Genomic DNA, 18712 nt, shown 5'->3' with positions numbered 1-18712 from the left:
TGGCCCTGGCCTAGAATCTCAGGAATTCATCCCAAATTATGGCAGCATCCTCCAGCTTCTCACCTGTTGAGCTTACCCCTGGATTGACTACAAAACAGCTGCTTCTCTTGCTGAAGAATCTTTGGTGAACAGCACACGAATAGATGCTCAATATTATTAGTAGGATCTACAACTCAGAAGCGCCATGAGATGGCACTTCACACCCACTAGGATGGCTATCATAAAAAAAGGCAGGCACTCTCAAGTGTCGGTGGGGATGTGGAGAAATTAGAACTCTCAAACAGTGCTGGTGAAAATGCAAATTCCACTTTGGGAAAGTTTGTCTGTTCCTCAAAATGTTAAACATAGTTTCCATAGGACTCAGCGTCTCCTCTCCTCAAACCGTACCCAAGAGAAATGAAAATATATTTCCACACAAAAACTTACAGATGAAAGTGATAGAAGTATGTGCATGCCAGCCAAAAAGTGGAAACTAACCAAATGTCCCTCAGCTAGTGACATGGCATGTCCATACAATGGACTGTTACTTGGTAAGGAATATAAGAGGTATTAATGCATGCTACCACATGGATGAACCTTGAAAACATGCTAAGTGAAAGAGGCCAGACACAATAGACCGCACTCCCTGTGGTTGTATTGACACGAACTGTCCAGAGTAGGCGCATCTGTGGAGACAGGAAGTAGCTGTGTGGCTGCCCAGGGCAGGTGAGGGTGGGGTGGGAAAGGGGAGTGGCTACTACGAGCTAGGGCTTCTCTTGGGGATGATAAAATGTTTTAAAATTATTGTGGGGGGGAGGAAGGCAGCAAATCACACTGCCATGTGTGTACCTATGCAACAATCTTGCATGTTCTTCACATGTACCCCAAAACCGAAAATGCAATTTAAAAAAAAAGAAAAGAAAAAAAAAATTAGATTGTGGGGATGGTTGCATAACTCTGAAAATACTGAAACCCATTGAGTGGTACACTTTAAAAGAGTGAACCGTATGGCATGTGAATTATATCTCAGGAAAGATTTAATCTTGGATGGCTCCCTCCTGCCCACCAAATAAGGTCCATGACTGGTAGAATGGTGTCGAGCCTTTGAACCCATGTCCAGGCCCCTCCCCATATCCATCCATGTCTCTTCCACCCCCCTTTGCCTCTGCCCTGATGCTCCACCCACAGAGAACATCTTGCCATTGCCAGGTCACACCTATTTCCCTGTAGAACTCCTACTCATTCATCAAAACCCAGCTCACATGTCACCCTCTCTGGATTTCCTGCCTACTTCAGTTAGGTTTAATTGTTTTTGTACTTGTGTTTTCCTCACTTTTTAGGCATCCATGGGTTCATTATAGCACATACTGTACTATATTTTAAATGTGTATGTGGCTTTCCTGCAATGAACTGTGAGCTTCCTAGGGGATGTACCAATATTTTACTGATTTGTCTTTCTATGCCAAGCTTGTAGGAGAGGGTATGCATGCTAGCACACTTCCAGCCACCAGTGAAAGTGGTCGAGGTTGAATTCTGTCAGGGAGACTGACTGGGAGACAACAGTAAGGACTCTGAGGAACCGTAGTGAGGAGCTTTTCCATGCAAGGACGGTGGGGTGGAGAGGAAACAGAACCACAGGCACTGCTTCCAGAAGGCTCTGGCTTGCACATGACCTGCCATACTCGAAGCAGTCCTCTCTCATGAGAACAGGGCAGTTGGTCAGCAGAGCTGATTTCCACCCTAGGCCTGAGAGGATTGAGATGCAGAACCATGTGTTTGAACTGGATGTACGGATGGGAATGAGTCCGGTAGGACAGTCGATGAAACTCCAGGGGACAAGTGCTGAGAACTTATTATGTATCTGGCATTGTTATGCTAGGGGCTGATGACAGTCAGAGGTGGGCGGCTGAAAGTGATGCTGCTGATTGTCATTGTCATCTGTAGAGTCATGCCCATCACATAGCAGGTGCCAATGCATATTTCTGCAAAGAAGGAAAGAAAGAAGATGAGCCCTTCAGACAATGCAAAGGCCCCTTTGTCCATTACAGCATCCTTCCTGGCACCCATCCTGCTCTTCCCCTGGCATGCATGGTCCCAGACAGATGATGCTGCTGAAAAGGAGATCCAGACCTCATCTGCTCTTCCTTAAAGGCTTCCGGTGGGGGAGATCTCTGCTCCTAGCCCCTGCTTCCAGCAGAGCGGGGTTTCAGGCCACCTGCTCCCTGCCCCTCTCCTTAGGTGGGTGGTGGAGACTGTCTGCTTGTAACCCTCCTTGGTCTCTGATCCCCTCTTCTCTCAGGGCCAGGCTTTTATAGCTCAAAGAGAGAAACTGGGATGGAAAGCAGGTGACAGCCTCACCATCTGCTGAGTGAGTTCCAGCTCTTTCTCCTTTTCCATCTCTTTCTCCTCCTCCAACCCTTGTTCCCCCTCCTCAAATCGAGGGAAGAATTATTCTACTCTATGCCTGTTAAAACTGCAGCTTTCCAGATCTCAAGGTGGCTAAAGGACAGGCAGCATGTCCCTCGGATCAGCTGTGTGCCTCTGATGGGCTGGTGGTCTTCTCTCCTGGGATTTCCAGGTCATGAAAGGGCAGGGGGAATTAAGCCCAGTCGAGGAGGAGGAGGAGGAGGAGGAGGAGGAGGAGGAGGAGGAGAAGGAGGAGGAGGTGGGTGTCTGTGCTTCCCCGGATAATAGCCTTCCCTTGTTTTCAACTAGCCCAGGCAGATTGATTCTGGAATAAACCTCCATCTATAGCTGTCCCTGCTTGGCTTACTTGGGCCAGCCTTTTGTTCCAGCTCCCGTTATAATTACCCAGGCTGAAGAGATGCCTGGCAGCCGCTGCTTTTCCATTTGCCCCACTTTTGATTGGCCTAATTATATCTGTGGGTATCCAAAGCCTGGGCTGAAGCCGTTAAAGCAACAAGAGACTTGGCTTGTGCTGCGGCCACTCTGGCTGTTCGGTGCCTTGTTTCTCTGTGCCTGAGCACTTTCTTTAGTTCCAGCCAAGGAATCTGCATTCTGTCCACTGGAGGATGAAGCTATAGTGTGTCTCTCAGGCACTTCCCTCTTTACCCTCCTTCCTCCAAGTATTTCCTAGAGCAAGGCTTCCCTCTTCTTTTTTGCACTGGGACAGCATGCATTGGTCATGACCACTTACTTTGAGCACTGGGGTAAATGGCTGAGTTTGTGGCTGGAGATGAACTCCTGGAAGGTCCAGCCAAGTATCCCAGGGCTCCATGCAACCTGGGAGGTGCGGGGAGGGACCTGTGCCTCTACACACCCACAATCCATTCACAGCAACCTGCTTATCAGGCTCTGCCATTTTACTGGGGGACGCCATGCCCAGAGGCTGGTGGGCTTCCTACCTGCACCCCCTAGTCCAGATTTCCTCCATTCCTGGGGCCATCTGTGGTAAGCATTTCTGCATCTCCAGGCCTCCCTGACCTTCCCGGGGAGGAGACAGTCTTCATCGTCTTCCTTGTGTGTACCACCCTATTGTTGGTGTGCCATTTTCTGAATATTTTCCAGACTCTGCGTTTCTCTTGAAATATAGGGCCCAGGGCGGTCTGTGGTCTGCAGTTCTTTGGATGTTAAGTATGAGGGTGTCTGCCTCTTGCTTTGGGTTTGAAATCCACGCTGCATTCCTGATGCAGGCAGCTAAGGGTCCACTCTGATTCTGGGCTTTTTTCTCTCATGCTAGCGTGTGGTTTTTCTCACCTGAGTTTGTTTTTTAATTTCACCTGAAGTGGACACTGTTGAGCACCACCCTCTACCCGCCCCTGCCTGTTCCCTTCACCTCCTGTTAGAACTGTGGCCTGGGTGACTCCAGACCCTCAGCCTCTCCTCACCAACCCAGGAATGCTCGGTTCCCCCACTAGAGCCTCGGCAATACCAGGGCCCCTCCTCACACGTTACCACCTCTCTCAATATGCACTTGGGGTGCATACTGAGCCTCTGTTCTATAATGGCTCTCATGCTAGCTGTGTTGCACTTTTTTTTTTAAATTTCTCTGAGTTGATGTCCTCCACCATTTTCATCTCTGAGAGGTCTCTGGGAACTTGAACAAATTCTGATTTCATCTGTTTGGAGTATTTTTATGGTACCTCCCCCATGCATTTCTGTTTCTTGTGCCCCCTCGCTCCCTATCCCCTGTGGAAACAAAAATGCAAGCAGACAATCAGAAAATGAGCCAATGCCCAGTGCTGGGGTGGGAGGCTGTGGTTTCTGTGACTCCTTCGTAGGTGGGACAACCTCCTACACCAGACACCCTGCAGGGTGTGTCACCCCGCTGCCTGAGCAGCAGCCTCCAGCGTCTCACAAAACAACACTCAAAGTTGCTGCTCCAGAGGGCTGTCTCTTGAAAAACCAAGTCCCTGAACCAAGAGCTCGTTTTCAAGAGCTACAGTCATTTTGACTGATGCAATGGGTAGAGGGAAGGTGGATTCTCTTCCCTGAAAGGGAAAGAGAGAAAAAAAGATTGTTTTTGGTTTGTTGGCTTGTTTGTTTTTTTTTTTTTTTTTTTTTTTGAGACGGAGTTTCCCTCTTGTTACGCAGGCTGGAGTGCAATGGCGTGATCTCGGCTCACTGCAACCTCCGCCTCCTGGGTTCAGGCAATTCTCCTGCCTCAGCCTCCTGAGTAGCTGGGACTACAGGCACGCACCACCATGCCCAGCTATGTTTTGTATTTTTTTTAGTAGAGACGGGGTTTCACCATGTTGACCAGGATGGTCTCGATCTCTTGACCTCGTGATCCACCTGCCTCGGCCTCCCAAAGTGCTGGGATTACAGGCTTGAGCCACCGCGCCCAGCTGTTGGCTTGTTTTATAAATGCCTCATTATATCCCACATAATGCTTCCTCAATTTAAGAAAAAATAAGGACTTTTTTTTTAATTCCATGTCAAGCTGAGAACTGCAGCCTCCTGTTTGAAAATCTGCGCCTCAGCAAACTGCTGCCTAATCATTTGGGCCTGAATTTGAGCATGCCATCATCTGAGTCAGTGGGTTGGGTGGTCATATAAGGGGCCCACTAGGACTTGAAAGCACAGTTTTTTGTTGTTCTGTGCTGGTAATGACTTCCGCCTTCTTAACAGCTGAGTAAAGTGGGCTGGCCCCACGTCCTCCCAGGCCTGCTGGTATCGATAAATCACAGTGCGTTTTCTTTTCACCAATCCAGCATTCTGTTTCCATCTTGGGTGCCGAAAGAAAGTCATGATTTTGCTTTTTTCATTTATGAATGAAAGTGATCACATTAAAATCTTCCTTTTCCACGCAGGCTGGACCATAATGCAGCTTCCCAGATCAGTCTTTCATGCCTATGGAAGACCACATTTTTGAGGCTAGAGACCTTTTGGGGATCCCAAAGTGTTTCCAAATGTGGAGCTTTCTTTTCTTGGCACAGTTGGTGGAGCTAACAGGTTTGGTCCCTCATGCGTGAGGCATACATCCCTGAAACATAAGGTTTTCCGTGCTGGTAATGACAGCCTGTCCCCATCATCAACCAGGACACAAAGGAACTGGAATAAAATTGCCTGTTAGTTCTAAGAGACATTGGGGACCGGGTACAGTGGTGTCATGATGGTCTAGAGGGTGGGTTGGGAGTGGAGTTGTAAGACAAGACAGTTTTTATGAAAGGTTCTGGGGTCCTGAGAGGAAGGGATTGTGCAGGGGATTGAGCTAGCATTTCCTGCACGAGGACTGTGTGCCATGCTCTTGCTCAGAAGCGTCTTTCATTTGATCTCATTTAATGTTGAAACCCTGAAAAAACATCCACCTCTGTAGAAAGCAGGGCCTGAGGAGCAAAACCCCTCAGATAGGAGGTAACACTTTGTTCCTGGACTGGGAGGGGAACTCAAGCAGCTTTATTTTTTCTGAATGCTGATAATTGCCATTTACTGAGCACTTTTTCTATGCCGGGTATATTATATACATCGTGTCATTTAATCCTCACAAAAGCCCAAGGAGGCAGGGTTCTGAGACTCTTGCTACAAAAGAAACCACTCCAAAGCTTCTTGATGTGACATGGCCACAGTCATTTGTTGTGATCACAAATCTGAAATCAGGACAAGGCTCAGCAGGGACAGCTTTTCCCTACTCCTTGCAGCCCCAGCTGGAGCGGCTGCCTGGGGCTACAGGATTCCCTACTTAGATGGCCCCTGACATGCGGGACATCACTCAGAGGGGATCCCCTTCCAAGATGTCCCCTCACGTGACCGATGAGGTAGTGCTGGCTGTCAGTGGTGAGTTCAGCCAGAGCTGTTGTTTCCACCCCACCTGTGCTCCTCCATAGTGCTAGTTGGGCTCTTCCACAGCATGGCAGCTGAGACCCAAGGGTATGTCCTCCAAAACAGGACGTGGATACTGCCAGTCTCTTAAGACCTGGGCCTGGAAAGTGGCTCAGCATCACTTCTTTCAAATTCTATTGGTCCAGCAGGCACAGAGGCTGCTCAGATTCAAGGCAATGCAGCAAAAGAGACCACAGCTCTCAATGGATCGTACCAAAAAGTTTGCAGCCATCTTTATTCTACTGAGGGTTAAGTGTCTTCTCCCAGATTACTCAGCCGGGACCCCATCCCCTGCTTTCTTGCAGATCCTGTGACACTCCTGAGTTGTCCAGAGCACCCTACTGACCTCGGTCAGCTTTCCGTGTCCATTTTTTGCCATCCACTGTACCTTTTAGCATCAGTGCCCACCACAGCTCCAGAGGTCCAGAGAAGTGGATTCTATAAGCATTCCAAAGTCACCGTTATTTGGAATTGACTTTAAGAGCAACACTGGAAGGACCCTAGGCTTGGGAAGAAAACACTCGGAGCATATGATAACCATCTTCAGATATGGGAAGGTGGCCGTGCAGGCCCCAGCGCGGCTGGGTTCTGTGACCTCCGTTGTTCTTGAGTAGTTGACAAACTACAGCTAGTGGGCCCGAGACTGTCACCTGTGTATGTGCAGTCCTCAAGAATAAAATGAAGACATTTTCACATTTTCAAATGGTGGAAGAATAAAAGCAAAATAGAACACATAGCAGAGTTGAACAGATGCAAGAGAGAGCGTATGGCCCAGCGACGTCTCACAGAAACAGCTTGTTCATCGCTGTTCCAGAAGGCAGAACCAGCACCTGTGTGGCCAGAGGTAGATCCTGGGTCTCTATAGGAAAGAATTTTCTAACTAGAGTTGTCCGTCCGCAGGAACGGCAGCTTTCAGCTGCAGGCCATGCAGGCAGATGCTGTGCCTAGGACGCTGTAGGTTGGTGGCGTGCTGGTAGAGCTCTAACAACAGGCTCTCCAGGGAGAGAGCTTTGGTGGTAATGTTTGCCTATTTCTGTGGTATAAATGCTCCCACCATGGCCAGTCTCCAGCTGCCAGCATAATGTCACTAAATGTGGAGTGGGCAAGAGGTACACAGGATCAGCTCTCTTGGGAGCTCCAGCTTCCCCTGTGATGGGCTCCGGCGATCATCGATATGTAACGCTGCCCTTGAGTAGCTCCCCGTGTAGAGACATGCAGGGTGTTGGGAAGGGACAGTGGTGCCGGAGAAGATCTGTGAGATGCCACCTGCTGCTCTGGGCACACAGGCAGCCATTGTTAACATCCACAAGCCCAGAAAGATTAAGTACTTTGCCCTGGGACACACAGCTGCTAGATTCCACATGCTGTATTATTGTTCTCATGTTTGGTTTAGAAAATCTTGATTTCTGCAAAAAGATTGATAAGTTTGACTGCATGTGAATTTAAAACATCTGTGTAACAAAACATTGCTTTAAGCAAAGTTAGAAGGCAAGTAACAGATGGAGAGAAAACATTCAGAATATGTGAGATCAAGGTGTAGTATCCAGAATATGTAGGGAGCACCCATCAATCAATTAAAATGAATGACTTTACCGGTTCAGTAAGAAAATGGGCAAAGGATGTGGACACACAGTTTACACCCACTGGAGTACAAACAGCCGGTAAACATGTGCACGATGACCAGTCTTGCTAGTAAGCAGGGAGGTGTATGATAAAACATTGGTTCATGTTTTCCACTCATTCAATTGGCCAAAAGTAATAATACCAAGCAAGGGCCAGGTGCGGTGACCCACACCTATAATTCCAGCACTTTGGGAGGCCAAGCTGGGTGGATCACCTGAATTGAGGAGTTCGAGACCAACCTGACACACATGGTGAAACCCTGCCTCTACTAAACACAAAAAAAATTAACTGGGTGTGGTGGCCCACACCTGTAATCCCAGCTACTCGGAAGGCTGAGGCAGGAGAATCACTTGAACCCAGGAGGTAGAGGTTGCAGTGAGCTGAGTTCATGCCATTGCACTCCAGCCTGGGCGACAAGAGCGAAACCCTGTTTCTTAAAAAAAAAAAAAAAAAAAAAGAAAGAAACAAAAACAAGCAAGTGAGGACATGAAACCAAAGCAACATTCATGAATTGCTGCTGGAGAAGCATAAGGTTATGCAGCACAGCCTGCAACTGAGTGTCACCTTGACCCAGAAATTCCAAACTGGGCTAGATATCCTAGAGCCTAGAAAAGTAGTAGTCAGGTGCACAGGGAATCGTTTCCTTCTAGTTTGTGATAGTGAAAATTTGGAATGAACGTAAAGGCGTTAGGGAATGGGCTAAATAAACTCTTTTATCTAGACCTTCAGGTGAACATTTGGCCACAGTGAAGTGGATGCAAGAGAGCTATACTAATGGGCTAGTATAGATCTCTACTAATTGCTGAGGTTGAATAGCAAATTGCAGATTGATGCATAGAATCCGATGTCATTTATGTTCCTAAAATGTACATAAAACAATGCCATATGCTGCACAGACTTCATAAAAAGTTCTGGAGGGCTATACACCATACTCATGATAGTGCATACTTTTGGGGAGGTAGGGAGGAGGAGGACCAGTATTGGGGGAGATGTTCTGAAGCAGCTTCAGTTTTGTAGTTGGATGTTTTCATTTTTCTAAAGATCAGTATATTTGTAAGAGACCAAGACAAAGTTCAGTTCTTTCCAAACACATTGGTGGCTGTTAAGGAGCCTGCTATCTTCCTCAGCAAGCCCAGACCCAGCAAGGTGGCCGTGCGGAGACACTCACATGGAAAGGGGTTCTGAGGGTCGCTGCCTCAGCCCATGAGGTTGACCTTGCTCCTGAGGGTCCTCTCTCATCACCTCTATGACCTCCATCCTGGCCTCAGGTCCCCTTGACACTCTTGCCTGAGCAGGAAAATGCTTTGTGCTTAATTTATTGTTGCACAGCTGGTACAACTAAAGCATTTTAAATAAGACTTTACTGAGAGCTGAGAATGACAGGAGGAAAATAGAGTCACAGCAAGTAGGCGGTGGTGCTTATAAATCGCAGGGTTCTTGTGCCAAGCTTTGAATGGCCAACACCTCCTCTCTCCTCAGCCCAACCACGCCCCCCCTCTACTTGCTCTCTCTCCCCTTCCCCCCTGGCTGCTCTCAGGAATGCCTAAACTCCACTGTGTCTAGACCCAAAAGAAAGACGCAGACAGAGTGTCCCCTCTCCCTCGTAGCCATGGCCCACCTTCCAGTCTACCTGTTTGCTGTCTTCCCCAGATTTTTGGCCCCAGGAATGTCCATCTGTTTCAGCAAAACCCTACCCTTCAGCCACAAGAGTGCGGGGCCTTATTCTGTCGTTAGCATGAGGTCCATATCAGACTCCCACGCCGTAAACCCAGGACCTGGGCAAGAGGCACTCAGAGAGAGGAGCTTCAAAGGCTTCTCTCACCTATGGCTGTGAGGAGTTCAGGCCGTGGACTGCTGCAGGGAATGTTGGGACCATTGCCCTGTGCCAGATGCTCATATCCTAGCCATGTTGTTTTCATTAATCCCATTAGAACTGTAGGAATTAATATCCCCATTTTACAGACATAGAAACTGTGCCTGTGAAAGTAACTTAACCTCTCTGAGGACACAGAGCCCCATGCAAACCAGGCTACTGCCTGCAGTGCCTCCCAACCCTAGAGCCATATTCTTCCCTTAGGGGTTTGTCTAGGGACCTTCGGGAGGCTCCTTCCTGCTTTCACACAACCTCCCTGGGTAAAATGGAAGATCTTCTTTCCCATGAACTTTGAGTGCCAGGCATGCTGTTTTATGAGAATCCACGCAGCTCCTTTTAAGTTGTTACTTCAACTTGAATTTGAGGTGAAAACAGACAGAAAACATATTTTCGGATACATCTTGCATTTTGGATTTAAAGAAGGTAGGGCTAATTCAGAGGAGGCCTTAAGGTTAGAAATTTTGTTGATGTGATTCATTTAATTGAGGGAAATGCAGTATAGAAGCAAAAAATGGCTTCGACCCCCGACTCTGTTTCCAACCTTAGATTCGCTCTTGTTTGACAAATGCAGAAAGGAATGCCCTGTGTTCCATCTTTCCCTTCCTATGTCCCAGCTTCAGTTTTCACTTAGCAGAGTCCTCCAGTGACCCAAAGAACTGAAATTAGAATATGAGAGGTGAGCATATGAACACCCTTCAAGATGTCTCCTAAATTAACAGGAAAGAACTTTCAACACAGTGGTGATGGTGGAGTCTTGAGTTTTAGTTCTTGGTTTATTTAGAGGCAAAGCCAAGAGGTAGTTGGGGACCACTTCACTCCCTCACACCATATATACCAGGGTAGTTATGGTAAAGGAAGAATCGTCTCAAAATGCTTGGGGATTTGCTTAAGCCCCAAGGAGAGCACCAGATATTTATTTCTCACCCACATTTTTCTGACCTGAATTAAAACATTTTTATAGCAATACATGAATGAGCCTTTCCTTCACAGGAGATCCAAATGCAAGACTAAGAAAACACTTAGTGGATTCTAATTATCTTCCCCTTTCCTTGCTTCTCTTTATTTCCTGAATTGCTTTACCCAACCTGTAATAATTTGGGGAGTTATTACTTATTATGGGTTAGATTGGATGCTCCCCCACAAAACATATGTTGAAGTCTTAACCCCCAGGACCTCAGAATGTTTCATCTTCTTTGGAAATAGGGCCTTTGCAAATGTAGCCAAGTTAAAATGAGGGTACCTGGGTGGGCCCAGATCCCATATGACTGATGTTCTCATAAAGGGGGAGTTTGGATGCAGACACAGACGTGTGCAGAGGGCAGCCTACAGGGAGAGATGCAGGTAAAGCGCCATGTGCAGGTGGGATGGGAGTGCTCCTCAATAAGGCCAGGAGCCCAGAGATTGTTGGCAAAGCCCCGGAAGCTGGGAATTGGCCAGAAGGGATTCCCCTCCAAGCTTTGGAGGGAGCATGGCTCTGTAGACACCTTGGTTTTGGAGTTGTAACCTCTAGAACTGAGGCAAGAAATTTCTGTCATTTTAAGCCACCCAAAGTGTGTTATTCCATTAGTGTAGCCCCAGCAAACTAATACACTACCTATACCTAACCCTTTTGTTTTTCATTATTTTTTGAATACATTTCTAAAATTTTATGTAGGGATGGGGGTCTCACTGTGCTGCCCAGGTTGGTCTCAAATTTGTTGTGTCAAGCAATCCCACCTTAGCCTCCCAAAGTGTTGGGTTTGCAGCTGTGCACCACGATGCCTGGGCCTAACCCTTTTAAAGTGGACATTTAGGATGAAATAAAATTGAAAACTTCAGTTCCTCTGTCATAGTCAGTGTGACATGTTTTCCAAAGATGGCGTCAGTGTTATCAACTATCCTACCTGTAGGGCCAAACACCTGGAATCCCCCTTGCCTTGGATCTGGATAGGTCCTTTCGATGCTGTGTGACTTCTGAGGCAGCTTCCACCTTGCTTGCTGGGACAGTTGCTCTGGAGCCCTGACCTGCCTCTGAATGGTCCACATATCTTGAGGCCAGTGTGCTATGAGGGAGCCCAAACTAGCCCAGATGGAGAGACCAACCCAGAGACATGAGACTACAAGGAGACAGGTACCCAGATAGCCCCTGGCTGCTTCAGTACGCCTGCCGTTTCAGCTTCAGCCATCGTCTGATTGCAACCCACGACACGCCCTAAGCCACAACTGCCCAGCCAACCCTTCCTGAATTCCCAACCCATGAGATGACTGTCATGGTTAAAACTTAACATTCTGGGGAGATTTGTTACACAGCAATAGATAACCACAATAGTTAGCATGCTCTGTGCATTTCCATCAGTCGCTTTCTTTTAGTTTATAAAATGTGTTACATTATTACTTCTGATTAAATAGTTTTATATGTAGAGCAGACAGAAGACAACCACAAAATCTGGTAGCTTAACATAACAGGATTTGTCTCTCAGTCACTCAAAGTCTCATGCAGTTAGGGTAGATTGATGACCTCCTCCAGGCAGTGACTCAGGGATCCACATTACTTCCACATAGTCTCTGCTTCCCCCAGGCCCTTCTTGGAGTCCTGTGCTGGGTCACATGTATTCCGGCAGCCAAAGAGAGGGATGAGAGTGTTGGTTGGGGAATCACATCGGATGTTTTAGGGGTCAGGTCTGAAATGGCACACATCATTTTTGTCCGTATTTTACTGGCCAGATGTAGTCCTGGATTCAAGGAACTTGACCCAGTTACTCAATTCTCTCATTATTTATACATAGAGCAAGGTAAGGTCCAGAGAGGTGATGTGACCTCCTTACATCCCTTCCAGTCGCCCACCCCTTGAGACCAGAATTGGAGCTGGCACCTCTGCCTCCCAGGGCTTTGTGACCTGGGAGGCAGGCCTCGAAGGAGTGCCCTGGGGGAGCATACTTGGCGCCGGATTTCTTCCACTCTGAAGAATCCTAATGTTTGCCTTGAAATGGGCCTCATGGAGTAGTTAGTATGTAGACAGGGGTCCTCTACAGCTTAGATGGTAACAAGAGCTGGTCCCAAATCAAGTCTTGCTATATTTTGGGCAATTCCTAGCAAAAGTCAGGAACCTTCCAGAATGTTTTAATTTAGAAAATTCTATCTTGTGCTGGGCGCAGTGGCTCACGCCTGTAATCCTAGCACTTTGGGAGGCTGAGGTGGGTGGATCACCTGAGGTCAGGAGTTCAAGACCAGCCTGGTCATCATGGTGAAACACCATCTTTTAAAAAAAAAAAAAAAAAAGGAAAATTCTATCTTGTAATACCTTCTCCTGCATTATTCAAAAGCCCCCCCCCCTTGTTTTTAATGTAGTGACATATCCTAAATACCTTCCGTCATGGCCAACTTTTAGGGAGGCTTTGGTGGTAGTAAAAGACGTGAGGAGGAGACAGAGCCATGTATTTTCTAGCTCTCTTGGTGAAAACAGCAAATGTTCATTAGTATTCATTTCACACGATTTCCCTGATAAAACCGTAATTTAAAATACTGACTCAAAGCCCTAATAAAGGAGGTTAACTTGCTTTCTAAATCTGCTGCACAGACTGCTCATCTCTCCTTCCATCAGCCTGCCTTCTCTTAAGCAAATTGTAGAATTTGGAACAAAGAGAAAAGGGCAAGGTTTTTTGACTGATTTCCTTGTTAACGCGATTCAGCTGTTCAGCAACATCGTGAGCATTTGAGTTCTGGTTCTCAGCATGCATGTGAAAAATCCTCAAGTCATTTTCTACCTTTGGAGATTTTGGGGCCAAATAGGGAATAAATTATCAAACAATGGTTATCATGCTCCCAAGCCTTTGCTACAATCATTTAGTTTCAATTATTTTGATTAATTTCTAAAGATTTTATAAGCAGAGGTCATGGCAAAAACATCTGCCTTTATGAATTGGCATGAAGGAGAATGAATATATATGTAGAAATGAAGGAAGATGAGTATGTATGTAGAGATGAAGGAGGATGAGTATATATGTATGGATGAAGAAGGATGAGTATGTAGGGATGAAAGGTAATTAGTATATATGTAGAACTGAAGGAAGATGAGTATGTATGTAGAGATGAAGGAGTATGAGTATATATGTAGAATGAAGGAGGATGAGTATATATGTAAAAATTAAGGAAGAGGGTATATATGTAGGGATGAAGGAGGATGAGTACATATGTAGGGATGAAGGGTGATCAGTATATTGTAGGGATGAAGGAGATTGAGTACATATGTAGAGATGAAGGGTGATCAGTATATTGTAGGGATGAAGGAGATTGAGTACATATGTAGAGATGAAGGGTGATCAGTATATTGTAGGGATGAAGGAGATTGAGTTCATATGTAGGGATGAAGGAAGATGAGTTACATATGTAGAAATGAAGGAAATGTAGGGATGAAGGGGGATGAGTATGTTGGGATGAAAAATGTGTACATATGAGATATGAAGGAAGATGAGTATATGTGTGTGATAAGTATATGTATATGTGAATGTGTATGGGTGAGGGGGATGCAGTGAATACATATGGCCTTCTGGGCACCAGCTGATGAATCCTGACCAAGTGGGATAGGGGCTCTCCTACCCTTTCTAATGTCTAACTGAAGATTTTGGCAGCCTGGGCAAGCCATGACATGGACTGCTTCATAACAAGATGAGATTTGAACAGGGACTTGTGAGAAGGTTCAATGATAAAAACTAAAAGGATTAACTAGTGCTCTCCTGCTCCCGATCTTGATCACAGTCCTGATTCCTAACTCTTGGGGTTCCAGGGTTGTTCATTGTTCTTACTCCTGTGGAGTTGAGTTTCTGAGGACACAAATACTGAATAAAACACAAGATGACCAGGCCAGAGAAGGGCAAGCCTGGCTTCCATTGGCTGAGCCTAGTAATCAAGCCCAGTTCAAGATGGTGCATGTTCCAGCCTTCTATGGCTGTGTAAAAAACTACCCCAGATCCAGTGGGGTATATGTTGGGTTCCCTGGGAAGCAGACTCTGGGATGGAGAAGAGTGTGCATGGTGTTTATTAAGTACTGTATTTAGGATCAAGACTTGGCGAGGAGGGGAAGGGAGCAGGAATCGGTTCAATGGCAGCCCTAGTTGGCCAACAGGGAGTTCTGGGGCCAGAATGACCCTTGAGAGTTGCCCCAGGTTGGGCTGAGGCGACCTCGTCTTTATATCAGGGGTCAGCAAGTTACGGCCTATAGACCAAACCCAGGTTGCCACCTATGTTTTAACTAAAGTTTTGTTGGAACACAGCCACACCCATCATGTACATGTCGTCTGTGGCTGCTTTCATGATACATCAGCAGAGCTGAGTAGTTGGGACAGACTGCAAGGCCTGCAAACCCTGAAATATTTAGGGTCCACCCTTGATAGAAGTTCAGCAGACCCTGTCATGTTTCCTCATTGATCAGTTGTTGGATGATCTGTCATGTGGCCTCGGCTGGGCTGGAGGCTCCTCTTCCAAGATGCCTTCCTTGCTCAAAGCTCCTGCACCTTGTTCTCCAAGGAGATCTCTTCTTCCTGAGTTTCTCCACATGGAACAGTGGCTTGGCATCATCACACTTCTTGCATCTTACCCGAGAGCTTCAGGAGGTGGGACCTGGAGGCCCCCAGTCCAGGAAAAACCACAGTGGGGTTGGCAGAATCACTTGTGCCATTGGTCAAAGCAGTCACAGGGCCTGCCCCAGATTCAAGAGAGGGAACCACAGATGCCACCTAGTGCCCAAGGGAGGGTGGCACGATCAGGGTGCAGAAGAGCATGAGGATGAGATGCCGTCAGACCATCTTTGGAAAATGTGGAACACCGTGGCAGGCCAAGTGGCTGCTCAGCAGTGCTGTGTCAACGCCAGCTCGCCCAGGTCACAGCTGCAGTGCCCATCCCTCCCCAACTCCACGGTCCCCAACATCCTGTGGGGAGCTTGAGACAGCCATGGCGGGAATGTGACACCTCAGGAATGGGCCCTGCCCACCCGAACCCCAAAGAGCCTACTGTTAAAGCCTCACCAGCACACCCTCGCTGCCATGGGGGGACTTCTGGTTTGAAGCCAGGTGTGAAGAAAGACAGCAGCATTTTTTGAGCACTAAGGATGTCTACATGTTCTGGAACCTCAGGACGACTCTGTAAGCTATGATGTTACCCCTTATTTTACAGAAGGGGAGCCCGAGGCTCAATGAGGTTGGAGCCCCTCAGGTCCTGGCAGGGTTTGAACCACAGTCCCCTCATTTTTGCCATCCTGCCTCACAGAAGATGGAGCAGGCAGAAGAAGGAGATCGTGAATCTGAAGAAAGCTTAGGTCAGCAGGGAGGAAAGGAAAGCTAGCCAAAGAAGAGCAGGCACAGCCTGAGGCCAGGGCAGCATGGGGGTGCCAGAAGGCTAGACAGTGGAGCCCCTGGAAAGGACTCGGGGCCAGCAGCCTGTGCCAAACTGCGTAGGTGCTGGAAGATTCACCCCAACCAGGCAGCCAAACTTCAGACATTTCTCATTGTCTGAAAACTGCGTCTCTGTACTATGTGACAACACAAGCACGGTGTGAGTGAGGTGGGGTTGGGAGGCCCTGAAGAGGGGCACAGAGAGAAAGCTGGCGGCGGGGCACCACATTCACAGGAGGAGTTTCACTGCCTTCCCTCGCCTTCTTCCTGGGAAGCACCATGGTTAGGCTCAACCAATGGCGTTTAAGGAGGAGGGGAGGGCGGCAAGGGGCTTTCATATTGAATCCTGTACGAAGCAGTGGTATGTTAAAGGGGCGACAGAGGTGCCAGTGGCCTTCTTTATAACAACACTTCTTCCCACAAGCTGGACCTTACCCATGTGCCAGCCTTGCCAGTTACACTTGTCTATTACCTTTAATCCTCTTAACCTTCAATGGAAGAGGTGTTATGACCCCTGTTTGGGGAAATGAGGCTCAAGAGAAAGGGTAACCTTCCAGGTTTCAGGGTGAGCGCGTGGCAGAGTTAAGACATGGAGTGGATGCTGGGACTTGACTTCTCCACAGCGCGCGGCTGCAGTGCCTGAGCCAGCCCGGGTGGCGAGGGGCGCCCCAGGGAGCACAGAAGCCAGGGCTGGAGACCCAGGTGTGATGGGAGAGCTTTCTTTTCTTTTTTTTTGTGGTAGAGTCTTGCTCTGTCGGTCAGGCTGGAGTGCACTACCTCTGCCTTTCAAGTAGCTGGGGTTGCATGTGCACGCCACCATGCCTGGCTGATTTTTGTTTTTTTTAGTAGAGACGGGGGTTCACCATATTGATCAGGCTGGTCTTGAACTCCTGACCTCAGGTGATCCACCTGCCTTGGCCTCCCAAAGTGCTGGGATTACAGGCGTGAGCCACCAATCCTGGTTTGTGTGTGTGTGTGTGTGTGTGTGTGTGTGTGTGTGTGTGTGTGTGTGTTTGAGACAGTCTTGCCCTTTTGCCAGGCTGAAGTGCAGTGGTAGCATCTCGGCTCACTGCAACCTCCACCTCAATGGGAGAGCTTTCTTTGGGGTGGGCTGGTTCACAATCTCCCACTTTTTATTCTTACCTGCTATAGTTGAAGGATTTTCTCTCCTTCTATTGTTTGTTTTAAGAATAAGACACAAAAGTGAGAAGCAGGAGGCCTTGCCTTGTTCCATGAGGAGACCACGTGGGGGCCATGAGGCCAAGGGCACCTTGGAGGGGAGAGGGTGGGGTAGACTGCATCTCCTGAGAACAAAGTGGGGGGTGCAGGGGAGGGGTCAGGAGGAGAGCAAGGCCACTTCTGAGGCAGGGTCCATGCAGGACACCTACAAGCCTCCCTCTCACTTGGCTCCTGGGCATCCTGGCTGGGCCCAGGCTCTGCTGTGTCCCCTGGGGGATAGGGGAGGCCTATGGACTGCTCACAGGAGGGTACGGCTGCCTCTGCCAGAGCCCTGGGGATAGGAGAATCACTTCACCCTCCCCATAAATCAGAGGGAGGCCCTGCAGCAGGAGCTTGGAATTCAGATGAGGGGAAATGGTCTCAGAAAATTTTTAGGTGCTTGTTGAAAATGCTGAGTTTCCTCGTCACCACTCTTGGAAGCCCTCGCACCGCAGATTGAAAGTGAGGCTCAGGCCAGGCATGGTGGCTCATGCTGGTAATCCCAGCATTATGGGAGGACAAAGCAGGTGGATCACAAAGTCAGGAGTTCAAGACCAGCCTGACCAACATGGTGAAACCCTGTCTCTACTAAAAATACAAAAGTTAGCTGGGCATGTTGGTACATGCCTGTAATCCCAACTACTCAGGAGGCTGAGGCAGGAGAATCACTTGAACCCAGGAGGCAGAGGTTGCAGTGAGCCGAGGCCACTGCACTCTAGCCTGGGCAACAGAGCAAGACTCTGTCTCAAGGAAAAAAAAAAAGTGAGGCTCAGAATCTTTATTTTTAAAGCATCCTCAAACAATTCTGATGTCCATGGACTCTAGACATGCTAAGGAAACACCAACCTGAAAGGTGAAGGCCTATGGGATCTGAAACTTTGAAGAAAACAGCTTTTTTGTCATTCTTGTCTGATCTTAGGAGCACCAATTTTCTTTACTCTGAATGGATGTAGATGTGGAAGGTATAACGTTTAGGGAGCTCTGTTGCCCTAAGAAAGATAATGAATACAGCAGTTTGTGCATAATTGCACTTAATTATTATGTTGTGAATGTATGGTTAAACTTGATAAAGATTAACTTATAAAAACTCTTATTAAAACTTCCCTGTTATTTGCCATTCATCACTACCATGGAGTTTTTAGGGGAGCTTGTTCATTCATCCACTTGGTAAAGTTTTGAGTGCTTGCTGTGTGCCTGGCTCTGTGCCGGGAGTCAGGCTTACATCAGTAGCCAGTAGCTGGGATGGGAGGTGCTGACTTACAGTCCAGACAGGGAGACAAACAAATAAATCCTCAACCAACCCACATACATTTTGCTGTTTTGTAAATGTATTCTTATTAATGAAGGTATAATAAATTAAGGTTTAATAAAT

General features: G+C 47.6%; 1 protein-coding gene across 3 annotated transcripts in view; it reads left to right on the top strand.

Annotated features, from left to right (window-relative positions):
• The window catches only part of DAPK1 (death associated protein kinase 1), a 206094-nt gene that overhangs the window by 120254 nt on the left and 67128 nt on the right, over positions 1 to 18712 (top strand). The window lies entirely within an intron of this gene.

The sequence above is a fragment of the Sapajus apella genome, unplaced genomic scaffold (assembly GCF_009761245.1).
Source record: "Sapajus apella isolate SASKATOON/1434 unplaced genomic scaffold, GSC_monkey_1.0 scaffold157, whole genome shotgun sequence".
NCBI lineage: Eukaryota > Metazoa > Chordata > Mammalia > Primates > Cebidae > Sapajus > Sapajus apella.
The sequence above is the reverse complement of the archived record's forward strand: the minus strand, read 5'-3'. Positions and strand labels throughout refer to the sequence as shown.